This window comes from Panthera pardus, unplaced genomic scaffold, assembly GCF_024362965.1.
Source record: "Panthera pardus isolate Hobbes unplaced genomic scaffold, ASM2436296v1 HiC_scaffold_20, whole genome shotgun sequence".
Classification (NCBI taxonomy): Eukaryota; Metazoa; Chordata; class Mammalia; order Carnivora; family Felidae; genus Panthera; species Panthera pardus.
In genome coordinates this window covers 6,367,246-6,386,839 of record NW_026526766.1, presented here as the reverse complement: position 1 = coordinate 6,386,839, position 19,594 = coordinate 6,367,246, and the positions used below count along the sequence as shown (strand labels likewise).

Sequence of the window (19,594 nt, the reverse complement as noted above, 5' to 3'; positions counted from 1 at the left end):
TTTCTTCGCTCTCTCTTCCCTGGAGAGTTTCTGTTTTCCTGACTTGAGAGTTTATCTTTGCAGGAGGCCCTCACATCTCTTTCCGGAGTGCTGTCTACTCACTGAGCAATGCTGCCAGCTGCAGCCATCTCTCTAGCATTCCTGGCACTACCCTGAATTCAACACCACCTGCATTTCCATGGTGGTTCCTTCAGACCAGCTCCTTGTCTTCCTCAGAGGCGCCGTGATTCTCCCAGGGGAATGAAAACTTTTATTTCATTTTCAACTTACTCCCCTTCTTATTCCCCCCAAGTTCTAGTTAGTCCAGAAATCCCACCCACTTTTCTTTCAAAATTTCCCCTTTTCTCCATTCTTGCTGCCTCCCCTGCTAGCCTTATATGTCTAGACTGCGGTATATATCTATTAACAAAAGCACTGTGGCACAGAGGCCACAGTAGACACCAGGGCCAGGCTGCCTGCCAGGGAAGCCTAGTTCCATCACTTGCAAGCTGTCTGGATTTTGGTGAGTTCTTGCATCTTTCTGCGCCTCAGTTTTCTCATCTGTAAAATGGAGCAAATGACAGTGCCTACCTTTTAGAGTTGTTATAAGTATTCAATGAGCAAATACATGCAGAGGTCTAGAGCAGAGCTTTAATAAGGGTTAAATAAAAGTTAGTTGCCATTATTTGCCTAGAAAATAGATACAGAATTGTAAGATTGATTATTTGTAAATATCGATTCTGACCCTGGTGCTCCCCTCCTCGAAAACTTCTAATGCTTCTATTTTTGCCTCTCTGCTCAGTTTTCCAGGTCCTTCAGACCATATCTGTGCCCCAGGATGTCCTAACCTTGTTGTCTGCTGCAGCCCCTCCCAGCTTTGGTCAGCCTGGCCTCCTACAGTTTTCTAGGTGGGACTCCACTCATCTCTTCCCAGCCCTGTGACCTAGGTGAGTCACGACATATGTATGCTCTAGTTTTCTCATCTGTAAAATGGGGATAATAATAGTACCTACCTCGTGGGTTTACTTTTTTATGGGGCTAAAAAGAAATTATGTATATAGAGCATCTTTTTTTTTTTTTAAACATGCCTGTGGTTGGTGGAGGAAAGGATGTTTGTATGGGAAGAACAGAAGCAGCTTTACACAGTATCAGATGGAAATACATTTCTGTAAATCTTGAAGCCTAGGGAAGTAAAAATATGTTTCAGGAGAAAAAGACAAAATTTGCACACAAGTGACAATATGATTCCTAAAAGCTAATGGTTATTGAGCCATTTACTCCTTGTAACAGTCTGTTTGGCAGAGGTAACAAACATCCCCATTTTTCCAAAAGAGGAAACTGAGGGGTAAGAATGATTAGGTAACTCGCCTGTATCTGTAGTTCTGTTTGTACTGGGTTTTCTTTTACCTCTTAGATGAAGAAACTGTAGCTCAAGAAGGTTAAAAGGCACGTGCAAGTTTGCCAAATGAGTAGTTGGCAGGGCGCAAGCTCCTTCTCTGGACTGTGGATCCATTGTTCTCAGTGAAACCTATCTTCCGTACTATTTATTTTCAGATAATAAGTCCCATGTTCATTTAGTAATAGAAAAATGTTTTATACAACCTAATTCATCAGATGTTTAGTTTACTGCAAATGTAACTTAACCCAACAATAATCAATAACTTCTTTATAGTATGGGCTTTAAATGTTGTAATATCTAGTTATTAATGGGGTTGCTGCAATCTCCCAAAGATTAGCCCAGCATCGTAATTTTTGTCAGTTGATGAGGACAGGCCAAAAAATAAGAAATGCAGAAACGCTACATTTTCAGCAATATTAGGAATCATCTGTTCATATTTAAAAGCATTATCCTGAGGTACCTGGGTGGCTCAGTTGGTTAAGCCTCTGACTTCAGCTTAGGTCATGATCTTGCAGTTTGTGGGTTCAAGCCCCATGTCAGGCTCTGTGCTAATGGCTCAGAGTCTGGAGCCTGCTTTGGATTCTGTCTCCCTCTCTCTCTCTGGCCCTTTCCTGCTCGTTCTCTCTCTCTCTCTCTCTCTCTCTTTCTCTCTCTCTCAAAAATAAACATTAAAAAATAAAAATAAATAAAAAATAAAAGCATTATCCTGAGGACTGAAATATACTCCTTCTAGCAAGAAATTTGCAAAAGATTTCTAACCATTTTAACAGACATTTGTCTAAAAGCTATATACTGCTTTTACTGCAGTATGTGGTATAAATGCTGCTGCCTTCATAATAGAATATAGCAAACCAAAGTAGTTTGGTTATTTATTTATGAATTTAGTTAGCTAGTAGTTACATACCTTTTTTCTAGGTTTGAACATTAGGAACCTTCTTTTAGTAAAGACATAGACTCATCATTAGCTCTCCTGGGCTGTAATCCAGCTGTGCTGTCATAGTTCACTGAGTGGTCCCAGGCCTCTGCATCTATTTTCTGTCTCCTCCTGTATCAAGTGCTTATTTCTCACTCTTAGTAGTAAATCCTCTTCTAAGCACCAGTGTCTCCTGGTTCCCTTTCTTTTTCTCTCCCTCTCAATGATCTGTTGCTTTTGATTGTCTTAGGGGCAGTAAGAGAGCAAAGCTTGTTAGAACTGTGTATAAAGTAGAAGTACATATGGGGCGCCTGGGTGGCTTAGTCGGTTAAGCGGCCGACTTCGGCTCAGGTCACGATCTTGCGGTCCGTGTGTTCGAGCCCCGCGTCGGGCTCTGTGCTGACAGCTCAGAGACTGGAGCCTGTTTCAGATTCTGTGTCTCCCTCTCTCTCTGACCCTCCCCCGTTCATGCTCTGTCTCTCTCTGTCTCAAAAATAAATAAACGTTAAAAAAGAAATTAAAAAAAAAAAAAGTAGAAGTACATAAATTTCTAATGAGGACCTGATAGGGACATCCTATGAGTATGTTATACTTATTACAATTATTATAATAATTACATATATTATATGTATACAATTGTATATAAATATAGCTGTTATAATTATTAATAACAATTGTTATAATTATTTGGTTCTTTCGTCTTTAAGTTATTTCTCCTTGTTTCCTCATCATGTGCCAGACAAGAAGTTGTCAGATACATGACTTTGGTCTAATGAGATGCTATTACAGTCACAATAAAATGGAGAATAATATTGTTTAACACCTCTTACCATGATAGCCAGGAAATTTGCAAAGTATTTATTTTCAGGATATGAGCCAAAGCAAAAGAGAAGCAAAAAAAAAAAAAAAAAAAAAAAAAAAAAAAAAAAAAAGATAACACTAACCACACTGAATACAACTATAACCATGTAGATATTCTTTATTTAGTTTCTTCTCAATGGTAGTGCTTCTAATCCTACATGTTGATGTCTTCAGGGAATCCTGAAACTGAAGGTCTTTATCCAATAAAAAGTACTTTTGTACTTTCATGTAGTTTTATTACGTTCAGAAATGTTCTAAATCTAAAATAATTATTCCAAAATACTTCAGCAGATGGAGAATCCAAGCAAGAAACAAGAGTCATTAAAGGCTATGCTGAGCAAAGACTTTCCCACCTGGCTGGCAGGAGTTTTTAAAACATTTTTTTGACAGGGGCACCTGGGTGGCTCAGTCGGTTAAGCGTCTATGACTCTTGAATCTGGCTCAGGTCATGATCTCACAATTCATGGGTTCAAGCCCACATCAGGCTCTTCACTGGCAGCATGGAGCCTGCTTGGGATTCTGTCTCTCCCTCTCTCTGCCTCTCTCTGCCTCTCTCTCTCTCTCTTTCTCTCTCTCTCTCTCTCTCTCTCTCCCCCCCCTCAAAATAAATAAATAAAGTTAAAAAATAAATAAAACATTTTTTTTTGACAAGCTGATTCTAAAATTCCCTCAGAGGAGGAAATATACTACAACATGGATGAAACTCAGAATTATTATACTTTGTGAAAGAAGCCAGACAGATACAGTACTGTATAATTCCATTTGTTTGAAATGTCTAGAAAAAGCAGATCTATAGAGACAGAAGGTAGATTAGTGATTTTCCAGGTGGGGTGTTGGGATCCAAGACTTACTGTAAATGAGCACAAGGGAATTCTGGAGATGATGGAAATGTTCTAAAACTGGATTATGGTGATGGTTGCAGAACACTATAAATGTACTAAGAATAACTGAATTGAATCCTTACAATGGGTGGATTTTATACTATGTCAATTATACCTCAGCAAAGGTGTTTAAAAAAAAAAAAGAAATGGGACAGACTACCCTTTCAGCATTAGTCATGATAGGTAAGTGACAGCATGTGTTTATTTAAGTTTTTTTTTACTGTTTATTTAATTTTGAGAGAGAGACAGAGTGTGAGCAAGGAGAGGGGCAGAGAGAGAGGGAGACACAGAATCTGAAGCAGGCTCCAGGCTCTGAGCTGTCAGCACAGAGCTTGACACGGGGCTCGAACTCGCAAACTGTGAGATCATAACCTGAGCCGAAGTTGGATGCTTAACCGACTGAGCCACCTAGGTGCCCCAGCATGTGTTTATTTTAAATCATTATAAAAAATAAGAAAGATATGTGGTTATATAGTCGCCTGACTTCGTAATTCTTCCTGTATCTTAAAAAGGCCTTTTGTATTCCACTCTCAGTAAATTATTCAAAAACATCTGAACCACTTGGTAAGGAATAATTCTAGTCAGATGCAAAAAATTATAAATAATTTTATAATAAAACATTCCATCTTTACATTTATAAAAGAAGAAAGGAAAAACTGTTTAGCATTATATATATATATTCCTTTTCACAAATCATTACTTTCAAGCATTATATTCCATATTTTTCTATTCTCATACCAAAACACACCAGGTTTTCCTTGCAGTGGCAAGAGATGGGAAGAATATTGGGTTTTTTTGCTCAGTAAATGTTTCTGTATTTTCTTCAAGTTTTCTTATGTCTGATACTAATATCACCGTCCTTGAGTATTAGATGCTTACTTGCCCTATAGACGTGCCATATACACCATAGTAAATTTTTGGTCAAGAGGGTGAGTTGAAGTGATCTGCCTTCCTTTAAAACATTGCTCAGATATCAGCCCATCACCATTTTTTACAGGGTATTTGGGGAGCTCAGTTTGTATGGTTGTTAACCTGGATATTCTTTTATTTAGAAGAAAATATGTTTGCACAATAACTAAAATCAGAATCCAATTAATATCAGAAAGTTAATATAGCGACATAATTGCTAATAGGAAGAATTCATGGGGTAGGTCATCTCCAGTTCTTATGAATTTTTGGCAAACCTTATATTGGAAGTTTCTTATTTAAACCTGATTTCAGTATAAAGACAGAAGTAGGCTGTAGAAAGAATCCATTATTTAGTTTCCTGTTTCTGGGAAATAATACTTCCAATATTCATGTTCACATGTGATTTTAAGAATAAAATACCATTTCATTATTATAAGAAAATAACCATTAATTCCTGAAATGGAAGAAATTGTTATTTTTACATTTTGTCCTTTTCTGATGTGTATGGGTCTAAGAGTTTTACAGAAAGGTGAGCCTGACCCAGTCATAACCAATAAATCTTCGATTTGCTGCTGTTAAATCCCTGCAGAAATATTCATTCCTCCTGCAATATAATGCTAAGTAAAAACCCAAACTGAATAGCCACAGACAGGGAGAGGTCAAATTGGGAAACATAAACATAAATGTAATTAGAGGTTTGTGCTATAAAATGTTCTTCTATAATCCTCATGAATGTTTCTGCTTAATGAGAAAGAGATACATTTTTTGTGATGGGATGTTTATTCACACTGACCTCATTTTTGAAAACTAAAACCTAATTTGATAGTACTGATAAGCAAGCTAAGATGTGAAGTATTAAAAGCAATAGTGGCTTAGTATCAGCCCACAGTGGGAGGCAGGGGAAAGGCCACATAAAAGACAGTGTGGTAGGAAGGGAAAGGCATGAGTTTTCATGAAAGATATTGGCATCATTAATTCTGAGTCTGGAGGAAGACAGCACTCCCTGTATCAAATCCAATAGAAAATCAATTTAGGGCACCTGGGTGGCTCAGTTGGTCTCAGCCACTCTCCCGCTCTCACTCAAAATAAATAAATAAACTTTAAAAAAAGAAATTGTAGGAATATTGAGGATTTGAGCAACTAAATTAACAAGTTAATTTTATGTATATGTGTATAGCCCAATAAACATAGGAAAATATTCTTTATAAATATTTAGTGAACATTGTATTATGCCACAATAAAATATCCCAATAAATTCTCAAGTCAAAAATCTCGTAGACCATTTTTAACCATAGTGCAGTAAAAGTAGGAATTAAAACAAATGGATAATGATTATTTATAAGATTTGAGAAAATAAGTTGAAAAATGACTAAACCCCCCCCCCCAAAACTATGAAAATCAACAAGATAATTTAGCAGGATGGCTGAATATATGATCATATAAGCTCAACATACAAAAATTAAAAATGTTTATATGCCAGAAACCATTAAAAACAATTCATAATATTATAAATACTATATAATACCCAAGAATAAATTCCAACCAGAATCATATCAGGAATTATCTTAGTGAACTTCACAAGCTTGTTGTACATTTACTTAGATGAAAAATATGCCAGAAAAAACTATTTTGAAAATTGCTTTACCTGCCAGACATCCAGAGTTACTGTAGCGGTGTGTTGTACATTATGGTAGCCACTAGCAATATATTAACTTGAAATTAATGATATTAATTAGAATAAGATAAAATTCAAAATTCAGTTTCTCACATGCCTTGCTGGAACTTTAGTTTTTACTCTGAAGAATATAGGAAGCTGCTGGAGGTTATAAGCAGGAATTTGTGTGATTTGATGCTTTAACAGGACCAGTCTGAGAGATGAGCATGTGTGTTCATAGCAGCAATATTCATAATAGACCCAAACTGGAACCAATCCAAATACCCATCAACAATAGAATGGATAAATAAATCGTGGTTTTGTGTAATTGAATGCTACAAAGCCTGGAAAAAATGAATTATGGCTACAAGCAACAATATGAATAAACAATGTGGACATAATATTGAATGGGAAAAAAAGACAAAAGAATGCATACTGTGTGATTGCATACATACGAAGAATTAACATAGGCAAAACTAATTTATGAGGATAGAGGTCTGGATAATGGTTGCCTTTAAGCAGTGAGAGAGAGAGAGAGAGAGAGAGAGAGAGAGAGGCAGGAGGAAGCCTCCTAAGGGCTGAAGATGTTCTATATATTGATCTTGGTGATACTTATACCATTATAAACATATGTAGAAATTTATTGACCTGGATACATAGGGTTTGTGTACTTCACTATGTCTATGACATGCTTCAGTATAAGAAGGAAATAAGTTGTAGGGGAACAGTTAGGAGGCTATAGCACGAATGGAGGCAAAAGATGGGGTTTGGAGCAGTGTGGTAGCAATGGAGGTGGTGAGAAGTGGTTGGATTCTGGATATTTTGGAACTTAGAGCTGAAAGTGATTTTCTGATGGACTGGGTAATGGGGTGTGAGAGAAAGGGAAGAGTAAGAGGTAACCTCAGGTTTGAACCCTGAGAACAGCATGGTGGTCGCACTTGTGGAGATGGGGAAGCCTCCAGGATGAGCAGATCTGATGGCTAAGAATGGGATCGGTGGGGTGAGAATAAGGAATTGTGTGTGGTTTGAACATGTTAGTTTGAGGTGTTTATGGACATCTAGGTAGATACGTCAAGTAGACAGTATGATCGGTCTAGGGTAGAAATATAAATCTGAAGTTATCAGTTATATAGGTGGTATTTGAAATTAGGAGATGGAATGAGATCCCCTATGACATGAGCACAGACAGAGAAGACAACTGTGATATGAGCCAGGGCCACTCCTGGAACGTGCAACAGGGAGCAGAGGAGGCAGAAGAGACTGAGATGGCTTCATTAGCGAAGGAGGAAGGGAACCAGGAGATAGGCTTTCCCAGCATTGAGGACAGTAGTTTCAAGGAGGGAGTGATCAGTGATCAACTGTATCAAGAGTTGTTGAGAAATCGAGTGAGCCAAGCCCTGAGATATTAATTCTGTTGATTAGTGATAATCTGAAACCATGCCTGTCACATTGGTAAACACTCAAATATCACAGGCTATGTGGAGAATATCATGGGGGATATACCTTAAAACCGATATAAACTCATTATTCTTGGCAGGAGATCATATTTTTGCAGTGAAGAAAATAAAAATTCTTCAGAAATGAGGTCACTCTCCTACTCTTTCCCTCTGACTTTCCAAGTTTTGGCTTAAAATTAGCAAGTATATAGTCCTAGGGAACTAGTCTAGCCTTCTATCACCCTGGTCCTAAAGAACATGGAGAACTGAAGTGTTTTCTTGTCTGTTCCATAGTTTAAAGACTGCCCAAACTTGTGATGGAGTGTTCCTCTTCTGGGAAACAGGGCTGCCACTTACTCAACCTCCTGGTGCCTCGGTTTCCCATCTACAAAATGGAAATAGTAGTAGTGGCAATCTCAGTATGTGTAACAAGGATTACAGGGGTTAATATGTTCAGAGAGCTTAGAATAGTACTTGGCATAGAGAAAATGTTAAATAAGCATTAGATATTTATTATCTTATCCTAGTGCTCCTCCTGCTGAAGACCACCAGAAAAGTAAAGTAAAAAAAGTAGAGTTCATTGACTTGTTGCAGCGAAAGAGAAACACCATAGGAAGTGTGGGGTGTCTCAGTAAGAGACTATTAGAAGAGATTTATAGGACATGGACTTGTGTTAAATAATTTGGGGGAAGGTTCAGAGATCATCTGGACTGAGTGCTGTCAGAAAGTGGGAATAATTCCATGACTGGATATTTTAAGTCTTCTTATCTAGAAGGTGGCAGGTACTAAGCATGTGCAAGTTGTAAATAGTAGAGAAGGAGCAGCCCTCACATTAGTCAGCATGGGGCGGGGGGGTCACCCAGTCATCTCTGTAGTTTGGACAATGTCCATTTCTTTGTCTATTTTCTGACATGATTATAGAGTGGTCTTGTCTGATGGTGGTGCTCTCTGAAGCTGCTTATGTTCCCTAGGAGAACACCATGGCCTAACTGGTAGTGCCAGGGCCTAGCTGTCAGGGGTACATTTTTCTTTCTCAGTCTGTACCAACTGCCATGTGCTTTCAGGGGGTGATTAAAAGACTCTGGGAAGATTTTTTTAATTTATTCTGATAACATCTGAGTAATGAATCATCAAGGAGGACCTGGGGAGGTGGCCAGAGAGGATAAACTGATCTAGGAAAAATCTGAGGATTCAATCCTAAGTGTACCCATCGTCTCTGCTTTGCAGATGACCCACTCTCTAGAAGCTCTTAGAAAGGGAAAGAATGTTAGTGGGTCATCCACAGTGATACCAGAGAGAAAATAGGAAGTGACGGGAGTTTGCCTCTGGCCCTCGGAGAGAAGGGATTCTGGCATGAATTCCAGGGTAGGATGGCCTTCTCCTTTGTGACCTAAAGCCTTTACAAATATGAAGTGGAGGGACTTGCTTCACAGTACGTGAAACTCACCTCCTCTGAAGGATAGGGACCCTGGGAGCTCTCAATGAGAATGTGCTTCAGGAAAACCTAAGTGACGAAGAGAAATGTCAAGGAGGAGTGAGGAGCAAAGGTGAGGTTTCCAGGGGCCCGAAGTGTAAAATACCCAGGATGGTTGGTGAATGTGGCCAGATGCACCAGGAAGGTATCATCTGATTTAGATATTCATTGAAGAACCAACACAGGCTGTCTAGAAGATTCTGAAACCCTGGTGCCAGCCTTCATCTGCCTCAGGCTAGGATGTTTTTTGGCTTAGAATCTCAGGAACAGCACACTCTGTATCTAGTTAAGTTTATATTTTCATAAACTAGTTATGTCTCTATTTTGCTTACCTTTGTCCATGTAAAATTAACCTGTAAAACCATGGGAGTGCTAAGGGAAGATCTGGACATGTTGACAGAATTGGCCAAGGCGGACTGATGCTAGACCATTTTCAGAATCTGAAGATCACAGGAGAGGCCAAACAGAGGGGCCTTAGGCAGAGACTCAGAGAGGTAGCTGTGGGGCCTGGAGACCCTTCCTACATGGGCTCTCTCCCACAGGATCCAAGGGCAGAACGTGAACACCAGTACACCATCCTCGCCTTTCTTCTACAGTGTTTATTCTTGGTGGCCTTCCATAAGTCACCAAATAAAGGTGGGGTTTGTGACTTTGGAGCCAGGGAGATCCAGACTCTGACCTCAGGCTCCTTTGGTGTTAGCTCTCTGGTCTTAGATGTGGGACTCTACACAGCAGTTACCTCAATCCATCAAATGCAGCGATCACACACCTACCTCACAATTGACTACTATAATGCCTAATTGTCAGAAAATTGTTGCAAAGGAGATATTTGTTCTTTTGCCCTACTAGGTCTCCCTACTCTAAATATCAAAGTAGCAGAATTTTCTAAGAAAAACAAATGAAGGATATATAGCATATACCAACAGAAAAATACTTGGCTGAATTTATGTCGGCCACCAAAAGACCTTGGAATTTGGCTTCAAAGATTAAATGTTTGTATGTGCTTAAAGCATCATTCAGTTTATCTATAATCATTGATTTAACACAACTTTATATGATGCAATATGGTTTTGATTTGTGCTAAATCAAAATAAGATTACTTATCTTTGAAGCATTTGCAATTTTTGACATTTGATTATTCAGGGTGAAACAGAAAATAGCCAAGATGTCCAAAAACATTGCCTGGGGGGAAAGGGCTAAGATAACAGAAGGAAGTCATAACCAACTGCAATACTAATTTTATCTAGATTATCACAATATTTTTCATGAGGGCAGCGCACTTTGGGTTTTATGTCAGAAAATTCCACAAAACTAGTTTGTCACATGTAACGAATTGTGTTGTTGGGTAAAAGATGATGTCACACTGGCTATTCCTTAGTCTTTGGTCAGAAGCAGTGGTAAACTCGGTGTTGATTCAGCACTGCCTTCTCCTCATCACCCTGTGAGCAGTGGCACACATTACTGAGACTGTCCTCCAGAATCAAAGGCAGGGTCTGTGGCCTTGGAGCAGAGGTAAGGTTGGCCTTTAATTGTATTCAATCATGAGGAAAAAAGGGCAGTCCCACAGCCACCCTGGTATGTTCATTTGTTTTCATATTTTGTCCAGCTCAGCTGTCCTCAGCCTTTTAGTAAGCCAAGACACCCTAAAGCTGGCCACTTGTTAGGTTGAGTAGAGAATCTGTGGGAAGGAGGTTTGGTTGGAAAAGCCTCACAGATAATTCAATGCACCTTCCCCTTTCCACCGCTACCAGGCTCAAGGGGGTAGGGGCACATTCTCCTCAATCAGGTAATCCTACACCAATCTCCATTGCTGCAAGGGTGCACAGAGGTGAGGAGTTGGCCTGGCCTGGGCAGCAATGAACCTCACACCACTTAGAGCTCTGTTATCTGCACTATGAGGTCCAGAAGGAAAGGCAACAAATCTCTTAGAACAACAATGCCGGGTACTAGGGTTTAATCAAAACGAGACTGAAACAGTCTGCACATTTTGGAACAAACCTCTTGATTTTTCAGTGTCTTTGTTTTTTCCTTTCTCCATTTATATTTTAGACATTGTGATAAATTATATAATCTGCTCTCCTCAGGACTGCTCCAGGGAGGGCCTCTTGGGATAAATTAAGTGATACTTGGCAAGTTGTCATAGATGTTAACAATAAAGATGCTATATAATTCTGAGTAATTGCTTAGGGTTGATATGCTTATGTAACTTGTCATTGACAATAAGTCCCAGAAGGGTGTATTTCTTATTTCCACAGCTTATCCTAAATTTTATCTTAAAACTTCTACTTGTGCTTCCCATTTACTATGTCACTACTGTGTAATTATTACATAGATATGCATAAGCCAAATTGTTTAAGGTTAACTTACATTCTCATATTGGTTAATGCCCTGGATTTTGTGTATGTCTTATGAATGAATAATTGAAGCAGGGAGAGACAAATATGGTTATGTAAAAGTGCGAAAAGTAGTCAGACTCCCTGGTTTGAATCTTGGTTCTACTCCACACCAGCTGCGTAACTTTAGACAAGCTCCTTAACCTCTCTAGGTTTCAGCTTCCTCATCTATAAAATGGTCATAATAATAGGGTCTCTTTACCAGGTTATTATGAAACAAAATAAGAGAATACATAAAATGTATAGAATAGTGGCTGGCATTTAACAAGCACTCGGTAAAAATTGGCAATTATTATTATTATTTTTAATGTTTTATTATTATTTTAATGTTTATTACTATTATGTTTAATGTTATTCTTGAGAGGTAGAGAGAGAGAGCACAAGCAGGGGAAGGGTAGAAAGAGAGGGAGACACAGAATCTGAAGCAGGCTCCAGGCCCTGAGCTGTGAGCATGGATCCTGATGCGGGGCCCGAACGCACGAACCGCGAGATCATGACCTGAGCCGACGTTGGACGCTTAACCGACTGAGCCACCCAGGCGCCCCACATATATCCCTTTCTTAAGAACTGTGAACATTAATTATATTTATCTTTGTTAAGTCAATTTTTCAAAAATTTTGAAAGGCCTAATGATCTAGAATTTTTGATGTAGTGGCTGAGGTTTATTAAATTCTTGGGAAGTAAGAACTTGCGATCCACATTTACTTGCTGATCAGTTGGGAAGGGAAGGTGGAGAGAAAGTAGAGGAGGCAAAATATATTTATGAGGTTTTCAACATAGTCATTGAGGGGAAAAAATGAATGGTTCAGATGTAAGGAAATGAAGGAAGAGGGGAAAATAATTGGAAATAATATAATTGAATGAAGCTTCCCAATATGAGGACTCTTTCATAAGGAGTTTTTTTAAAGTAACTTTCCATTTACAAAAAAGAACCACACATTAGATGCTGCAAACAAAATTCACTATCACTTCCCTCTAACACTGACTTAAACATGCCTGTTTTTTTAATCAACTCCCTTTTTGCCTGAGATAGAGCCTAAGGTTGAACTCTTTGCAAACCACATTCTGATGTGTTGCTGGTTCCGAGGGCAGAGATCAGGGGCAGAGGACAGACTTTTATTAAGGCTTGGGTGAAATTAATTATGTAAGCTATAAAAACATGTGTCTGAAGAAATGAATCTTACCTTGACTAGGTGATCATTACTCTGAGGCATGATATGAATTTGTTTCCAATAATTGGCAAGAGAGCTTCACAGTCAGTTACTTAATCCAGAAGTCATTGAAAGCTTGGTCAGCAGTTCTGACCGTGTCTCTGTAGATGCATCCACAGTTCAACCATGTCTCTGTAGGTACCTCAACAGTTCTAACCGTGTCCCTGTAGGTACCTCCACAGTTCTGACCATGTCTCTATAGGTACCTCCACAGAAACATGGAGCAATTTCATTAGGAAATAAGGGAAGTGATCATCAGGGAGTAAGACCATATGAATCAGGGAGCAGAGCATAACGTAGGCAGCGATCATCAGGGAATAAGAAAGTATGGATAAGGGAGCAGAGCATAACATAGGCAGCGATTATCAGGGAGTAAGAAAGTATGGATCAGATGGGAATGCAAGCCGGTGCAGCCACTCTGGAAAACAGTATGGAGGTTCCTCAAAAAACTAAAAATAGAACTACCCTACAACCCAGCAATTGCACTACTAGGCATTTATCCACAGGATACAGGTGTGCTGTTTCGAAGGGACACATGCACCCCCATGTTTATAGCAGCACTATTAACAATAGCTAAAGTATGGAAAGAGCCCAAATGTCCATCGATGGATGAGTGGATAAAGAAAATGTGGTATATATATACAATGGAGTATTACTCGGCAATCAAAAAGAATGAAATCAGGGCACCTGGGTGGCTCAGTCGGTTAAGCGGCCGACTTCAGCTCAGGTCATGATTTCGCAGTCCATGAGTTCGAGCCCCGCATCGGGCTCTGTACTGACAGCTCAGAGCCTGGAGCCTGTTTCAGATTCTGTGTCTCCCTCTCTCTGACCCTCCCCTGTTCATGCTCTGTCTCTCTCTGTCTCAAAAATAAACAAACATTAAAAAAAATTAAAAAAAAAAAGAATGAAATCTTGCCATTTGCAACTACGTGGATGGAACTGGAGGGTATTATGCTAAGTGAAATTAGTCAGTCAGAGAAAGACAAAAATCATATTGCTTCACTCATATGAGGACTTTAAGAGACAAAAAGATGAACATAAGGGAAGGGAAACAAAAATAATATAAAAACAGGGAGGCGGACAAAACAGAAGACACTCATAAATATGGAGAACAAACTGAGAGTTACTAGAGGGATTGTGGGAGGGGGGATGGGCTAAATGGGTAAGGGGCATTAAGGAATCTACTCCTGAAATCATTGTTTCACTATATGCTAACTAATTTGGTTGTAAATTTTAAAAAATAAAAAATAAAATAAAAGAAAGTATGGATCAGCGAGCAGAGCATAATGTAGGCAGCGATCGACAGGGAATAAGAGGAGGAGAGCATAATAAGAGGAGGAGAGGCAGCGATTGTCAGGGAGTAAGAAGTATGCATCAGGAAGCAGAGCATAATGTAGGAGAAGTTGAGAGGAAAACATTATATTCAAGAACATCTTTAGAACAGTGCACATTTCTCTGTGTAATAATCTCTGTTCACTACCTCACACTGCATTTTCCTTTGTCCTTCTGCAGTATAATTTGGAAGCCCATCTCTTGGAATAGGCACTAAGGACCAAATGGAGATGTGGTTTCTTATTCCTAATTTGCATGGTTCTGATTTTCCCAAAAAATCCTCATGTACACATCAACTCCCCCCAAAAGTGGGTTTTTTACTTGGTCATGTATTATTAATAAATGCACTAGGGCTGTATTCTTTAACATAATACCTTCAATCATACTTTGTAATTCTAAATGAATCTGTCTCTGGGTGGTTTATGAATGCTAACAGCAAGACCAAAAAATGTATTTAAATAGAAGATTTTCACATATGAAAGGCTATTTTTATTTTTACATTTAAAGGCTCTTAACATCTAGAAGGCATTTAAAAATATTAAATGAAGAACTTTTTTTAAAAAGTATATTTATTTTTGAAGGGGAGAGAGACAGAGCATGAGTGAGGGAAGAGCAGAAAGAGAGGGAGACACAGAATCCGAAGCAGGCTCCAGGCTCTGAGCTGTCAGCACAGAGCCAGACACGAGGCTCTAACTCACAAACCGTGAGATCATGACCTGAGCTGAAGTCAGATGCTTAACCGACTCAGCCACCCAGGCACCCCTTAAATGAAGAACTTTTTAGGAAGGACTGAAACCTAGCAGAAAAATGCTTTTGCACTCTAGGTAATCCCTGCTGGAAGGCTGTGTAGAAACAGGTAGTATTTTGTTGTATTTATATCATAATAGGTCTCATTGTAAGAGATAGAAGCCAGTTTGGATAAATTTAAAGCTACAACAAATTTGTCACAGCAGTAAGAAACTAATACAGTGCCCATACATCATTTGAATAAATAATATTGCCCACACAATGGAGTACTATGCAACTATTAAAGAAAATGAGAAAAACCTCTAAACAGCTTTGGAGTGATATACTGTTAAATGTATAGGCAAGGTATAAAAGGGTATCATTGGTACACTACCCTTTATGTAAGAAAGAAGGAGACAAAAGAAAATACGCACGTATCAGTTTATTGTGCAAAAGAAGTGCAGTAAGGATAATTGAAGACTAGAGAAATTAGGCACCTATAGGTTGAATGTGGGAAGGGGCTATATAAAAGAGAGGGGTGGGAATAGGTTAGCTGGAATGAGGAGGGAGATACCCTTCTTGGAGTGTGTCTTGCTGTATAGCTTTGATTAGTAGAACACAGTTATGTTTTATATACCCCCCTACCCTACAACTAATTAAAACTGACCAGACATAGGGAGAATATAAAGTATAAATATTACAAATAAATAACCTAACCATTCTGAAGGAGCCCAGGAAGAACTAACCCAATTCACAGGAAAACAGTATTTTGAGTGGATATTTATTGTAAAGGGGAAAAGAACAAAAAATGTACTTTAGTTAATGAATCTGTTTCTCACCGGGGTATATATTGGCAATTTTAGAATTATTTTACTTGTCTACTAGGAGTGAAGTGAATATATTATGGAAAATAACAGCCAGGTTTCTCACTGTCTGATAAAGAACATATGAGGATAGGGAAAGACTAGAATGAGGCGTCATAATGGATTGATCAGAGATATCAGCATGAACTTCTGGTTTAGTGTATGTGCATGGGTTAGTACATGTACATGTCTTTGCTGAATAGGTCCAGGAACAATGACCATAGCAACAAACACATCTAGAGTCCAGGTCTTGATTTCTAAGTACTATTCTCCAATAAGAGGAACCAGGACTCCTTGAATAAGTGGTTAAATTCCAGACCTGGGACAGGGACAATATATATGGACTATCTTTTGATCACAGAAAATAAAAAAATATTCAAAAAACGTTGGGGTATGTCAAAAGGACCTAGGAGCCAACTTGAAGGAATTTCCAATAGCCAAGACAATAATTTAAACCATAAAGTAAATAATGGTGGTACTAGATTATAACCCATAGGATAAAATGTCCATGAGACCATATTGCTATAAATAATTTGGGTGAAGAAGGAACAGCTTTTCCAGTGAACAAATACAGATGGAATGAAGAAGATACAAAAATCACCACTAGGCAGATACTACAGTAATAATTGTTGCATGTAAGATCCCACCAATGGGTGCGGAGATCAATGGACACAAGTGTGAGTAGTAGCAAGATATTAACTGAGTCTCAAAGTATCTCCCCAAAGGTATTTATCAATTAGAAAACCAAAAATAGTAAGTTTACAGTGGAGAGACTTGCTAGGCACCACCTTAACCAAGTGATCAAGGTTAACGTTACCAGTAATAAGACATACTGACATCAGGTATCCTCTGATATGGTGCAATGAGAAAGACACAATAGCATTCTGTGGTTTAAGAATAATAGCAAAAAGTGCACAACCTGAATCTAATTGTCAGAAAACACTAAAAGAACCCAAAGTAAAATAAATTCTTCTAAATAATTGACCAGGACTTATCCAAAATACTTATCATGAAAGCGAAGGAAGGAATGAGGAACTGTCACAGATTGGAAGAGACTAAGGAGACACAACAGTTAAATGCAGTGTGAGATCTTAGATTGGATCCTGGAACAGAAAAGGGACATTAGAAGAAAAATTGGTGAAATATCAAAAAGATCAGTTGTTTGGTTCATTTTATTGTGCTTATGTTAATTTCCTGGTTTTGATCATTGTACTTTGATATTATAAATTGTTAATATTAGAGGAAGCTAATAAATGAAGGGTATCCATAAACTCTCTCTGTATTAGTTTTGTAATTTTTCTGTAAATCTAAATTTTTATTTATTTTTATATTTTTAATCTTGTTCTTTTTTAATGTTTTTTTTTTAATTTTTAAGAAATATTTATTTATTTTTGAGACAGAGAGAGAGTGCGAGTGGGGGAGGTGCAGAGAGAGAGGGAGACACAGAATGCAAAGCAGGCTCCAGGTTCTGAGCGGTCAGCACAGAGCCTGACTTGGGGCTCAAACCCATCGACTGGACCATGAAATCATGACCTGAGCTGAAGTCAGTCGCCCAACTGCCCCAATGTTTCTTTATTTTTAAGAGAGAGAGAGAGAGACAGAGCATGCGTGGAGGATGGGCAGAGAGAGGGAGGCAGAATCTGAAGCAGGCTCCAGGCTCTGAGCTATCAGCACAGAGCCCAATGCAGGGCTCGAACCCACGAACTGTGAGATCATGACCTGAGCCAAAGTCGGACACTTAACTGACTGAGCCACCTAGGTGCACCTTATTTATTTATTTTTTAAAGTTTATTCATATTTTTTTTGAGAGAGAGACAGAGAGACAGAGAGACAGAGAGAGAGAGAGAGAGAGAGAGAGAGAGACAACAAGTGGGGGAGAAACAGAGAGAGTGGGAGAGGGAGAAAGAATCCCAAGCAGGCTCTGCACTGTTAGCACAGAGCCCGATTCAGGACTTGAACTCACTAACCATGAGATCATGGCCTAAACTGAAATCAGATGCTTAACCAACTGAGCCACCCAGGCACCCCTAAAATTATTTTAAACTAAAACATTTATTAAAATGTGGTTTCACTATTATTTTATACTTAGTAAGATTATTGAAGAATAATGACACTTTGAATTGTTACCTTAATGTTAACTATTAGAGATATTTATAGGGGATATTTTTTTTTTTTGTCTCTTAAAAATTCTCCTCCTCCTGCTGCCCCACATTCTTAATTATCTTAAGGAAGAAAATGAAGTAGAAACAAGACACATATGAGAAGTGTAAAGATTTTAACAGCAAGCCTGCATTAAATTATTTTTAAGAGTAAGGTAGGGTGAGAGGGAGAAAGAATACATGTTATGAAGATTTATAGAGAAAACAAAATTATTAAAGCTATAGTACCATTTTTTAATTAACAGTTTTGTGTCCCAGACTCTGTATATATTGGCCGTTCAGAACATGCTTTACTGAGTTAATAAATAAGTAAAGTGACCACCCTTGTTCAAGCAATGAAAAACTAAAAATGAATTAAAATTCACTCTGATCAGATTTATGAAACAGAATTATAGTTGAGGGAAGCAAAGAAAAAGAAAAGCCTTCTGGCAGTCTATAACTGGATTCATTGATCTCATTTAAGTTTGTGAACAAACCTAAAACCATTGTGTCCCCTTTAGAGAACTGATTGAAGGGTCCTGGACCCAATGTCAGCAGGGAAAGGCTAGGTAGCACAAGATAAGCTTGGTGGCTTGACCCTTGTCATTTAGTTGTTTCCCTCTGTAGAGATAAGTACCTGTGGCATCAATGACCTCATTATTTCACTTTCATTTCCTACCCTTCCTCAATATGGACAGAATATAGGAAATCATAACTATTTTCATTAACTCCTCTAAGTGATTCCATTAAGTGATTAATATTTTGCCCCACATTTAAAGAGATTTGCTGAAGATTTTTAGCAACCTCTTTAAAAGTCAAATAATGTATTCAATGTATTTACCGAATCCCTCATAATGTAGTTAAATTAACTTATTTCTATCCATTTCAACTTTAGTAGAAAAAGAAACCGGAAGGTTGTCACTGTCTTGAACTTCAGGTACTTGAAGACCACTAATAGGCCAAGATGCTCTTTTCAGAGAGCCTGAACCCTGATGAACAGATTCGTCATCTGAGTCAGTTACAGATTTAGTATGTGACTCCTAATCTTAACTGTGCAGTGCCTGACTTCTTTATGTTCATAAAGAATGAGCCTCCTGCTAACTGGATATCTACATGCAAAAGAGTAAAGTTGAACCCTTACTTCACACCATATAAAAAACTAACCCCAAATGGGTCAAAAACCTAAATATAAAGCTAAAACTATAAAACTCTTAGAAGAAAACACAGAAGCAAATCTTTATGATTTTGGATTTGACAATGGTTTCTCAGATATGACACCTAAAGTACAAGCAACAAAAGAAAACATAAATTGGATTTCATAAAAATTAAAAACTTGTATTCATGAAAGAATACTGTCAAGAGAGTAAGAAGACAACCCAAAGAATGGGAGAAAATATTCGCAAATCTTGTTTGATGATGATCTAG

General features: G+C 38.3%; 1 protein-coding gene and 1 long non-coding RNA gene across 3 annotated transcripts in view; one reads left to right on the top strand and one right to left on the bottom strand.

The window, feature by feature from the left end:
• LOC128778546 (uncharacterized) overlaps positions 1-19,594 on the top strand; it is a 77,056-nt gene that overhangs the window by 36,173 nt on the left and 21,289 nt on the right. The window contains exon 2 of the long non-coding RNA XR_008424114.1: positions 782-926. This is a non-coding gene — a long non-coding RNA (uncharacterized LOC128778546). The remainder of the gene's footprint in view (positions 1-781; positions 927-19,594) is intronic.
• PLGRKT (plasminogen receptor with a C-terminal lysine) overlaps positions 1-19,594 on the bottom strand; it is a 42,854-nt gene that overhangs the window by 13,249 nt on the left and 10,011 nt on the right. The gene's annotated exons all lie outside the window — the stretch shown is intronic.